We start from the raw sequence: 13,150 nt of genomic DNA on the forward strand, positions 1-13,150 counted from the left end.
AGATGCACCAATCGGCCGGCCAGAGACCGGAATTGGCAGATTTTACACATCTGTTTTACAGTCTATGATACTAACTAGGAACTATGCTTTTAACCACAGCGGTCCAACTGATATTTGGACATCTAACATAATTTCAGTGAGGCTGACTGAGTTTGAGAGTACTTGTTTTGAGATCTGTTCAAATGAAAGAAGATTGTTGCAATGTTAAATAATGTTTTTTCTTAAAAAAAATATATTTGAATCATAAAAGCATCTCTAGTTTATATTAATTCTTAAGCATGCGGCAAGCTGATAAAACAAAAAGCCCCAATTCTCCCTGATGAAGGCCTGCAACGCGTTGGCAAAAATAACTTTTCTAATTGATTGATAATTGATTGTCTAATCTCTCCACAAGTGTGCGGGGACTGCTTAATATTCTATACTCCACGCACCTTGTTGAGTTTGTGAAGTTGCACCAAAAAAAAAAAAAACGACACAACATCTCTTTCAAACAAGAAACATATTTGGAATAAGTGGAATTTGAATTTTATCTTCCCGGGTGGGTCGCAATTTTCATTGGCGGGCTGTCAAATTATGTATGAGAAACAATGACAAAAAGTCAAGGGGCCGGATTCACAAAACATTCTTAAAGGTCACATATTTCTAAGCTTTCTAGAGTTTTATTTTAGGTTATGATGTCCTTAAGAATATATGTTTGTAGTTTAAGTACCAAAAAAACTTTTACAGCTCTTCTTTCAGGAGTTCTGTGAAGAACAGGTGGTTTTGGCCTGTAATAAGTAATATTCATGAGCCTCTCTTTTGATAGGCCTGTTGTTTTATGAGTGAAATACGCAGTTGAAATAAAGTTACCCATAGAAGTACAAGTTCGTTTCTGGACACTAAATGTTAGGTTAGTAAACCAACAGACACAGAGACTAGAGATTTTAATCTTACCATATTTAACTAAATAAACAAACAGACACCAACAGGGTCTGTAAATTAAGAAAACAAACAACATCTGATTTCCAACAGATATTCTATCAAAACTTGTGGCTACCAAATACTTGAACATTAAAAAACAACACGTAAGCATCTAGTTAACAACACGTCAGCTTCACGTTAGCATTGCATAACTGTTTATAATATATCATTTTAGTTTTCTCTGGCTCCATAATGTAACTTAAAAGTTAGAACTGCATGATAAATTACATGTGATTGTCTCGCACACCTTATCAGAAAAGCCAGTTTATTGATTAGTTGTAAATCACCATCAGCTGCTTTCAGAAGAGACAATCGGCAGCCGGTTCTGAAAGCAGGTGATGTTGATTTACTACTAATCAATGAGATGCGCGTGACAATTGCGTGCGAGTCGCTTGTGAAATATTTAGGACAGACGGCTTAAGTCAAACTAATTGTTGAAGAATTTTGAATAAATGAACGTTAGCCATTGTTTTCATATATTAAAAACCTCTTAAACCCTGAGGACCCTGTCCCGGGCCCAAAATTTCGTATTTTGACCTAATATAAAATACTCTTTTAATCTTTAATGGTCCGTCATTGACCCCAGTAACACATATGAGATACTGTTTGAGTCTCTACTTTCTGCAGATATGTATCACTTTGACATATCTTTTACTGTAAGAAATTTATTTACACTTAATTTACACTATCACCTATTATATGTGCAAAACAAAAAATTTATATTTATATGAAAAATTTATTTTCACACCCGTCAGTAAAATGAGAATAACTTTTGAATGCGACATGCTAAAGAGATCATTATTTTTTTGGGTGTTTACTGTCTGCTGCTAACAACCAGAACAGTCTGCAGTCTGCTAGAGCACACAGAACCAGAGTTATACACTATCAAAGACAGTGTTTACAATGTAAAAAAATAAAATTTGGTGTTTCATCATATGAAAAACAACATAAATAACTAAATTTGTCACAAACAGCAGCTTTTTATGTAACTTCAAAGGGTTTTCTGCAAAATGATATAAAGATATTGCATTTATTCCACTGTATGAGGTTATGGGAAAACTTCAAATGTTTTTAGGCAGAAATTGTATTAGTTGGAGTAAAATAACTTTTGCATAGATTATGATAGAGAAAAAATTCCTCTGTAAGCTGACAATTGCTGGAATAAAAAAAAACTGTCTACATGTTGCTGGAGCACCCTGGGCCAGAGTTATACACTTTTAAATACAGACTTTAGAGAAAAAAAACATCAAAAAGCGCCTATTTATTTTTGTGTTTATTAGAGGACTGACATCACATACAACGTTGAGCACTTTCAACAGTGTTTTATGAAATCTCAAAGGGTTTCCTGTAAAATGATACCAAACTTTTGTATGTAAACCTCTGCATGTGGGTATGGGAAGCTTTTTGAAATTGGGTAGGCCAAATCCAGGCGAAAATCCCCAAAATAGCTTCAGGGTGGAAGAAGTTAATGTTTTTCAGAAGCCTGTGCAATGATTTAGTTTCCTGACATCCATCAATTGAACAGCATTTTCTCACATGGTGTGATATTCCTCATCGGTTTGTTTGGAAAAAGGGGGTGGGGCGGTGGACAGTGCTCAGGGTGGAGACTAAAGGCGTCGACTGTGTATTCGTGACATAGCGACTTTACGGAAGTACAAACGAAATGTTTTAACTCACTGCTACTTCAAGCAGGCTGTGTGCATTTGACTCTTAAATGACTTATATGGTGCTTACATAGTTTTGACATTATGTGACCTTTAAGAAGAAAATTATTCTTAAATGCCATTTAAAAAAAGTTAAGAATATTTTGTATTCTTAAAAAGCTTCTTAAGAAAGTTCTTATTTTTTCCTTAAAGACGTTCTTAAGAAAAAACTTGAGAAGAATTCAAATTCTAAAAATAACATCTTAAAGTAAGGATAACTTTACAGTAGTCTTATATCTCAATATGTAAGATGTTTTATAAGTTAGTTTGATTGTTTTACATGTGACATGTATTGTGTAGTCAGAAATGGCAATTTAAACAGTTTAAAGATTAGTTTAATGAAGAATTTCATGCTAGTTTAATGGCTTACTTCAGTAATATGTTATAAAACATAAGTATTAGTGATAATTTTAGCTAACATTTTACTGCGTGGGTGCGTGGGAGACGGAGCCGGGCACGGAGAGGGAAGCACGCAAGGACCCAGAGACCTCGACCCACATGTCGAACCGATTGGGAGATTAGGGAATGATGTTTACTCACCGCACCACCTTCATCTCAGCAAATACCATCTTCTATAGTCTTCTTAACACACCACTCTTGTATGTAGTATATTTTTGGGTTAATGATTGCAAGGTGGTAAAAAGATAAACGGATATATGTGTATTGTTAACTCATGAGCATGGTAGAAAAATGTATTTCAAAGCTTGTCATTTTATTCTTTAGACAAAAATGTAAGATGTTCTTAAGTAAATATTTGAGAAGAAATGTTCAAGAATTGCACTTCTTACGACCTTCTTATAATTTATATTAAGAACGTTCTTTATATGTGACTCTTTTGCATTCTATTGTCTGCAACTTGATGAGTTTTGTTATCCGGCACACATTATTTACTTCTGAAGTAAATATTGTATAATGACTGCTTGTTTTAATCAAATCAAGGAAGCGAGATGACAGCTTTAGACACGGCAAGTTTCACTTGTTTGGGGACGTTGTGTTCTCTGTGGAGCCTTTAAAACCTGTTTGTGATGACAGTTTCCTCCCTGTATGAGTGTATAAGCTGAAAATCCCATAAAACAAGCTCCTCTTTGATGTCATTTCACTGGTATTGTTGAATACAGCGAGCGTGACCTGCTAACGTAATTGCGCTTCCTCTGGGAAGCTGCGCTCATTTAGGTCAACCTCTGTCACACAGCATCATCGGCCCTCATCTTCACCAAAGGCAGCCGTTTCACCAACTACTCATGAGGATTTGAAAGATAAAGCCACCACACACCCACACTTTTAAACCAAAGAGATGCAGAGATTAGAAGAAATATAGCTTTACAGTAAGAGTAAATAGCCCTTGCGTTGGGATCTGGAGTATGGTAATTCATAACATGTGCTGGCAACAGCAGGCCCAGAGGTCCGCTTGAGTAAATGTCAAGCTGGAAAAATATTTCAAGGTAACAAGGTGAAGGGTAAGCTGCTGGGCTATCATGAAGAGAAATGGTGCGTGATCTGCCCTTTGCTGCAAATGACTATGAAAACAGTGTCCGTACGTTATGTCTGTTGTTGATAAAAGAGTCTGATTGCGAATCGCTGAGTTTGTATTTCCTGCTGAAGCTTTAACATACATTATAATCATATATTTGTGCCTGTCACTGAAGAAAAGAAACACACAGATTAAGGGCTGTACCACTTTTATTGATGTTTCTCAGTGATTTGTTTGCTATGTGATTCAAACTGTTTGAGGGTAGCAGTGATAAAAGAGGGCAAATAAGGCCAAGCCACATTGACTGTCTGTCGTGTTGCACTAAACCCATGTTATGCTAATGATTATGAATTTTACTCCCACGTTGGCACACCCACGTTGCTCTCCTCAAATCATTTTAATTCCTAAACCAAAGTGGCAGGAGATTTGTGTTTACCAGCCTTAGGCATCGCATCACACCCACCATTCATAAATTTACCCGATTTCAAGATGATGGGGTCTGATAACATAAAAAGTGACTTCACTTTTCCCTGGTCACAGCCTTATGGAAAATGACGCCCCATTCCTTTGGTTTCCTTTCTCGTGCACTTATAATATGCTTTCTCTTGGTCCCCAAAGTAGTAAAAGGACTTGTATCTCATATACTCGTACAAATCGCTATTTGTTGTCTTAATTACGTAAATACTTTAATAATTTTTTTTCCATTTGTCACATATGATATTGAATAACCAAAGCTCTACATTTTTAAACTAAAGACTTCTTGTTCTTTGATTTTTTTTTTGTTTGCTTATGGGGTGCAAGCTAACAAATTAGCTGTTTAGCGTAACATATACAGTAGATAGCCAATCTCAGTTTCAGCGTGGATAGTGAGGAGCTCCCTGATCTCTGCTTCATTTCCGATTTCAGAAATTTCTGAAATGTTGTGAATGTTGATTTCCATTCAAACTAGGGGTGTGCGATAATTTGCATGTGATTGTCATTGTGCATCTCGTCAGTAAAGCCGGTTCCTTGAAAAGTAGTAAATCGGCATCAGCTGCTTTCAGAGGGAGTAGCATTAACTACACAACTACAATTTCGTATTAATTATCACGGACTTATCGCCTGCGATATGGCCCAGCTTGTCAGTGAACTACGGCTTTTTTTGTAGTAAATGCTGCTCCATTTGAATAGCAGGTGATGGCGATTTACTACTTTTCAAGGAACCAGCTTTACTGACGAGATGCGCATGATATCGCATGCAAATGATCGCGCATCCCTAATTCAAACCCCTGTCAAAAAGCTGAACGATAACTATGTTGTTGGGGTGGCACGCATCCTCACTCTGGCAGGCGTTGTTTCTGCCTTTTGTTCACATAGGACACGTTCCTGAAGTGTTACGTCAGTGTTACTAGATCCCCTTTACTGGAGGGATCCCAGAATTAATTCTAGAACATGTTTGCATAGAGCTGCACGATTAATTGAAAAATAATCGAAACCGAAATTCAGAAACTGCAAACGACCCTATTTTATCACTTCGGTTATTTTCGGTTACGTGGCTTCTCCCCATCCAGTCAGTAGCATAGAGACACATGGAGGTGAACTCAAACACTGTGTTAACTGAGCAGCAGGATCATCTAGTGCCAAAGAAAAATGACGTACTCGCGCATGTGGGGCACCCGTGACAAAACTACGGAATGCGCGATCGGGTTTTTACCGCAAATTTGCATGACACGTAAAAGTTTAACGCCGGTTTCACACCGCAAGCGTGAACCGCACCTATGCGTAGCATGAGGAAGAGCGTTTGCCGCGCGTGGCCATTGTGCTTTCACACTGGTTTGCGTTTGCAGCGCATACTGTGCAGTTTAATAACAGTATAAAAATCTCAAGTTCACATTACTTTATTTTACATGCATTTATGAGCAAAACCTTTTCAAGACGCTTTTTGATAGTCAGTGTAATTTATATAACTGTGACTTGTTTAATCCACATTGTTTCCATGCTGTTCTTGTCCGTGTAATGACAGATATAGACACAATACACAATTACAGACGTAGAAACATTATTAAAGCGTAACTAAATCCTAAACCGTTTTTTTTAGTTAATGATCTGTAAGAATGGGGCTTTATTAGTGATGTTCTTTGATTTTAGTAAGTTTTTTGACATTTGGATATAAAGTGTTTCAATACTACAATATGGTGTAAAAACGTCTGAGTGCTGCCCTCTTCAGGTTCATTATGCTATTTTAAGGGCGCATGCTTGACCATAATGTATAGCGTGCACAACGTGCACACACTTTGCTTATCTAATCTTTCAGCGGTGAGGGTGGATGCAGCGATGTCCTCTGCTGGCGTCAGGTCCTGTGTAGAGGCAGATCCACCTCCCGTTACACGGCGTGCCCGATTTATGCTGGCAAACTTGGGATTCCCCCGTCTCCTGACATCATTTTAGCGCTTAGCGCAACGATGGGGATGCCAGCTGATGAGACAATTGTGGCTATTTCCTCTCACGCCTGTTTAACCGACGCTAATTTGGGCGGGTTTCTCCTATCCCCATACAAAACAACTTCTCTGTCTTTGACTGCTCTTACAAGAACGTGGGTCTCCTCGGTTGTGAACCGCTCCTGGCGTGCGCCTGGTAAATCCGTCATAATAATAGCAACCCGCCATGGAATTTGCGCCCTTGCGTTTAAAGGGAATGTTGGATAGCGTTCTGATTGGTTTATTTGACGTTACGCCCAAACCACACCTATGAATAATGAACCTACTTCAGACCAACCCCTTATTGATTTGCGCCTGGCGCAAGAGTTATTTCTCCCGCCGGGAAAATAGCAATAGCGCCCAAGATCCCCCCACAAAGTCACTTGCGCTTTGTGCTTCGCACTTGCGTTTCAGATCGTTAAGATAGGGCCTAGTGTGTTAAATGCTTAAAGGGAAAATAAGTAGGATTTACCCCCATCTAGTGGTGAAAATCCATGGACTTACCCGTTCAATGTAAGTAATGAGAAGAAATTCTAAGCTTACAAAGAAAAGTCAGATCACTGGCAGAGGTCATTTGACACCAACGAGGACATATTTATGAATAAAGACATTGAATTTGATTAATAAAACACACTTACTGTCCCTTTAACGCACAAAGTTGTGTAAAAAATTAACACATCCTTTCAAATAGTGTGATTCCAGTTATATTCTGAGTAATGTCTGTTTATAGATTTGTTTTGAATGAATATGCTTTTTTCAAACATGGAAATATAAGATATTTATCCTAAAAATAGCTGGAATCACAAACCTAACCCCACTGTGTGGCGCTAAAATGTAGCAGACATTTTGTCAATAATCCCTGGAGAAATGTGTAAAACCAAGGCTGGGCAAAGAAAAGACAGAACAGCTGCTCTTAGTTGTCCTCCACCCACCCTTCCATCTCTGTCTCTGCTCTTTAAAAAGTGCCACGACTCTGAGAGTTTAATCCGAGTAAAAGCACTAGTGTCATCCGCTTCAATGATTCCTGGGAATCTGAAAACCCGGAGGTGTGTGCTCACCAGACACAAGAGTTTCAGTCTGCCACTGATGTAGTTTGACAAAGTTTTCTAAAAGCACCAATTGAAGGAATTGGAAAAAAGACAAGAAATGAAAAAAGTCCCGCCCACGTTTCTATCTGTTCTGCCGGGATCTGTTTGACTGCGTGACTTCAATCAGTGCAGTCTTTTCTTTTGACAGCTCTCTTGTGGTCTCTGAGATTGCACAAGAAGCGAGAAGTGGGGGTCTGTTTCTGAGGGATGAGTTGAAGTAGGGCAGGTGACGGTGGCAAACTGCTTGTTTTGCTCTTATAAGATCTGATTCAGCCTCCAGATCAAGATGAACCTCTGCTGTTGTATGTATGTGTTTTTGAGCAGTGTATTTACAGAGTCTGCCCATGATAATGCATATGCATTCACACGTTAGACAGTTAGTAAATCATTTTATTCAGGACAATTTGTACAGAAGTCTAATAAGAATAAGCAGGCCGGGTTAACAATGAAAGTTGAAGGGCAATCTTTGGCCAAAGCTCTTGGTCATGTGATCATCAGAGTTTTATTTCTGCTTTTTTATGAATACGCATGTACAGTATGTGTTTATGAACCAAACACTCAGTATGCAGTATACACATGTCATTAAAAGCATTTCTAAACGTGAGCCCTCTTTTGCTGTTAACTGTCGTAGTAGGAAATTGTTATGGACTACTTGTTGCTGCACAACTGGCATACAATAGACAGGTAAAAAAGTAAAACGCAAACAGAATAAACTATATAATAGTAATATTATTATGATTAGCAGAAAGTTAAAAAGAGGGTGCTTGCTCTGACCTTGATCGAGGGTGAGAGGTGCACAAACATGCAGGAGACAGTAAGTGAGTGCAGTCTACGGTTGTTCCAAGCAACTGTAAACTTCTGTCACCACAACGAAAGGCCTGCCTCTCCCCTCAGTCGATTGGACAATCAAAAAAAATGTGAACAACGTCGGGTGCTTTTCCACCAAAAACAGGTGGCACGCGAGGCGTTTGGTGCAGATAAACAGCAAGCATAACGCTCAGTGCCCAGAGAAAACCATTTAAACAAGGCGCCTACCACTGCCATAAATGAGTTCGGTGTGAACGGCCCCTTAAAGGTAGGGTAACACATTTTGAAAAATGCTAACGGTAGCCGCCTAGCAATGAAATCCCGATCCCACCCTAAAGTCAAATCGACATCCAAAGTCACGTCTCTTTCAAAACACATGAACACGCACAGATCAGACGGTCACGTCTCATGTCTTATTCACCAGTGAGAAACCTTTGCAGTACAAAGTGAATATAACACTTCCAAAATAACCAACATAAACAACTGGTTTACATCAGAATTAGTTTAAAGGGCTACTTCACCGATTTAGCATTCAACTTTGTATCTGTAGAAACCTGGCAGTATTACTGAATGATCATGTTTCCCTCCCTCATTTCCCCCTGAGAGGAGAGATATCTGCATTTTGGTTCTGCAAAAAAGTCCTCCGATGATGTAATATGACGATTTTTGCATCATCGGAGGACTTTTTTGCAGAACCAAAATGCAGATATCTCTCCTCTCAGGGGGAAATGATGGAGGGAAACATGGTCATTCAGTAATACTGCCGGGTTTCTACAGATACAAAGCTGAATGCTAAATCGGTGAAGTATCCCTTTAAGCACACGTTCGGTTGTGTATAGTAACTGTTACGCTAATCCGCAAATAAACACAAATTTCATAAGCAACACAATGTTTCATCAAATTAGAATATCTGAATCCATCTCAATACAAACATATCGCGTACCTACCTTACCAAAATAAACAGTGCAGCGACCCTTTCAGACCCTTTGCCTCCTGCAGCTGTTTCATCTCGTGGTAAAGCAGTAAAGTTACCAATGTTCATTTGGGTTTTTGCTCTTGCTGATCCAGGCAGTTTTTGCTGTTGTTGTTATAAAAGATGCCTTTAGCTTTGTGACTCCTGTACAGTTTGTCAATTCAGCAGAAAAGTTTGCTGTTCTCGCTGTTTACAGACAGGAGGTGAGCGCACGTGAATGCGGGGTTGACGTATGGTGTCTGTGTGGACTGGCTTGCGCGGTGGGCATTCAAATTACGCTTACATATGAGGGACAAAACAGGAAACGTCCGTTCGGACCGAAATCTATGATTGGTTGAACATTTTTTGGTCCTACGCCTTTCACAGATAACATAAATTTCTACAAATACATTTAAACAACTTAACACAATGATTGCTATCAGGATGTGAGGAGACTTTTAACCAGCATAACTAAAAATGTTTCAGGATCAAATCTGTTACCCTACCTTTAATTGTGCTAAACAAAGTTTTAGGGCCAATCTCATTTCTCTGTCTTACCCCTTCCCCTTTGTCTTCGTCTTCCCCTTGCCCCTCGAAACTGAGTGTAAGACAGATCGTTCATCTAAAAAATGAGACACCACTCGATTACCGTTTGCGTCACCTTTCCTTGACGCTAACTGGCTGCTACGTAAACAGACAAGCATTGATATAAACATAGAAGATGCCGTCGTCTCAGGTGTGGTATCGATTGCCTGAGCTGAGCTCAACAAATAGGGCATACAGGGTTATTATAGTAAACGAAAACTATCACGAAAACTGAAACTATTAGTGAAAAAACATTTTAGTTAACTGAAATAAAATAAAAACGGAGGTTTCTAAAAAAAACTAAAACTAAACTATAACTAAAATGTGGACCTGCAAAACTAACTAAAGCTAACAAAAATTTTGGAAAACAAAACTTGCGTTTTCATTTTTTAAATGTTATTAGATCAGCAGTTGAACACGGAGTCACTCATATTACCGGATCATAAGCAAATGTTCAGCAGATGTTGCTGGATTGTTAATGACCAATAGGTGGCAGACAAATTTTTAGCAAGTCGTTAAGTGTGCCTCCAGCTTTACTGTGGCCTAGAGATGCGTTTACACCAACTGCGTTTCAGGCGTCAAAATCGTGTCTACCGCACCTAGTCTGCCGCTTGAACAGTTTGAATGGTTTCCCTCAGGATTATGAAATTACTTCGCTCTAAACGCGCGGAAAAAGCAAGCATTTGACCTGCGTCAGAGGCAAAGTCCACTTCTTGTGGGAGGGGCACTGCTATGCGGTTGTCTGTTTGCAAGATGGCTGATGTTGATTGTACATTTATCGAGAGAGTTACCGGTTTGTATTTGGTCACCTTATATAGGGGGAAAATAAACAGCACGGGTCGATAAACGTCACATGACTCAAAAGAGAAGTGTGTATTTACAACTTACCAGGTTGCCCAATGTCCTCTTTGACACTCTTCCAAGCGAGGTCCTTTTTATTCCTGTCTCCTCTATAGATATAAGAACTTGTGTCGTATAGCTCCGGGTGACTGCTTACGGACAATATCAGGTGTTCCTTTAGGTTGAATGAGTGACTCGGGCGGGGCTGCCACCACAACAGCAAGCAGGCTCCTGATTGGTTAATGCGGCGCGAAATTCCACCAAAATTAAAAAATGTTCAACTCTGGCATCAGCCGCCAATTCACATCAAACACAGAATGCACAAAAAGCACCATTCGCTGCGCCAAACGCCTCATCCGTGCCCCGAAACCTCCAGACACGCGTCAACACGTCTTCATATTGACTTAACATTGAAATCACTCGCGCTTCGCCCCTCTAATGTAGTTGGTGTAAACGCAGCATAACTCTGTCTATTACTGTGGCTGTGTATAGTGCCCTGTAGTGAATCTGATGATTGTGTCCCATTCTAGTGGCAGCGGTTAAAATACCCTGTGCAGTCACCCTGACACAAATCCAGATCAAACGGTTTTCCCCAAAAAATACGCTCCATCAGGAATGATGAGTGGCCATAGGTACAAAAGTCTCTGCTGCACTTTATATTTTATGTAAGTGTAAATGTAAAGTAGGCATACCTGCAAACTTTTCAAAAAACCTTTTGAGTGAGATTTTTGTCAGGGGTGATCAAAATTATGTTGCACACGCAGCCACTCGAGTTGTTGGCTCAGATTTCAGAGAATTGTAATTATTTGATGTTGTACCCTGCATTCTGGTGGTTTATGGGGAGTCCCAAAGCCGTTGATAGGGGCAGCCTACGGGAGATGGATAATATTGGTTACATTCTGTGAGGCAGACATAGCTGAAGGTCCACCCCAAGAAAATGTTGGATTAAGTAGATGTGATTTCCTGCATTCTAGTGGATTTTTAGGTGGTCTGCTAAAGATGTGCAATACCTGAAATTATTCTGACTGTTTGGCATCATGACTTGTTGGGCCTTCTAGACTTCTAGACATGTTTTACCCCCAAAGCCTGGTTCGTTTGACTGGGCATAAAAAAAAATAAGTTTGGTTCTGGTTGGTTGTCAGTTTAGGTCATGGGTCGGTAGGGAATTTATTTTTTATTTTATTTTTTTTTACAGTGGCAGCAAGGGATAGGTAGGAAATTGTTAAATATTTAAATGGAATAGCGGATATATTTGAGGTGACCTTGGCCATATTGCGTGTTTGTCTCACGCAGCGCAGAGCCACGTATCTCCACGGATTATCTCTTTTTAAGTGTGTGTGTGTGTGTGTGTGTGTGTGTGTGTGTGTGTGTGTGAGAGAGAGAGAGAGAGAGAGAGAGAGAGAGAGAGAGAGAGAGAGAGAGAGAGAGCAGGATCAGTAAATGCAGCTGAACGAATACACTGCGTGTTTTAAAGTAAAAAAAATAATAAATAACAGACGCAATATGTGGAGGCCGGTGTTGAATCTGTCTAACTAGAATTAGTCTAACTTATGTGTGGGAAACACTGTATGATATGAAAAATATCTTACGTGAGCCTGTGGCTAAAGTATAAAAGTGGAACTCTTTAACAAATGTCATAATCAGGGCTTGACATTAACTTTTTTGCTCACCAGCCAAAGTGGCTAGTTGTTTTTCAAAGGTACTAGCCAAAGTTAAATTTTATATAATTAAATTTGACTTTGGCATCCTAAAATGACTTTAATTCAAGCAAATTTACTTGCTAAATTAGATGCAGACTGAATTTCAAATGCACTACCCGAATTAAGACAACATTTATTAGCTGGTATATAGCTGGTATATCAGTATAGAACATATAAGGTGCATGAAAGACATGCTAGTAAGTAAGGCATAAATAGATTAACTTTGAATGAATATATTAAAAGTAAAACAGGGGTGTAGAAGAAACACTAATTCTAAACTGAAAAGATAAACACAAAACCCATCGATAACCACTTTAAATATTTATTAACAACAGCAGTAAATACTGTCAAGATATGTACATTAATTTTACTGTCATGCAGATGTATTTTATAAGCTAAATGGTTTCTGATAAAAGTGATTTAAGACTTTTAATGACAAATGTCGGGAGGGCATTATTTTGTTACATTAAAATGATGCGCGAACCTCTCGATGGCGGGTTTCTTTTGATTTCGTGTGAATTCAGGTATGCGCTGAATTTCTCTTCGCTCTTGCCCTGAGAGTTTGCACGCAATTTATATCTCTTCAAT

At 39.1% G+C, this 13,150-nt stretch overlaps 1 protein-coding gene across 8 annotated transcripts in view; it reads left to right on the plus strand.

Annotated features, from left to right (window-relative positions):
* Nucleotides 1–13,150, plus strand: part of cep112 (centrosomal protein 112) — a 272,813-nt gene that overhangs the window by 39,899 nt on the left and 219,764 nt on the right. The gene's annotated exons all lie outside the window — the stretch shown is intronic.

This window comes from Misgurnus anguillicaudatus, chromosome 19 (assembly GCF_027580225.2).
Source record: "Misgurnus anguillicaudatus chromosome 19, ASM2758022v2, whole genome shotgun sequence".
Classification (NCBI taxonomy): domain Eukaryota; kingdom Metazoa; phylum Chordata; class Actinopteri; order Cypriniformes; family Cobitidae; genus Misgurnus; species Misgurnus anguillicaudatus.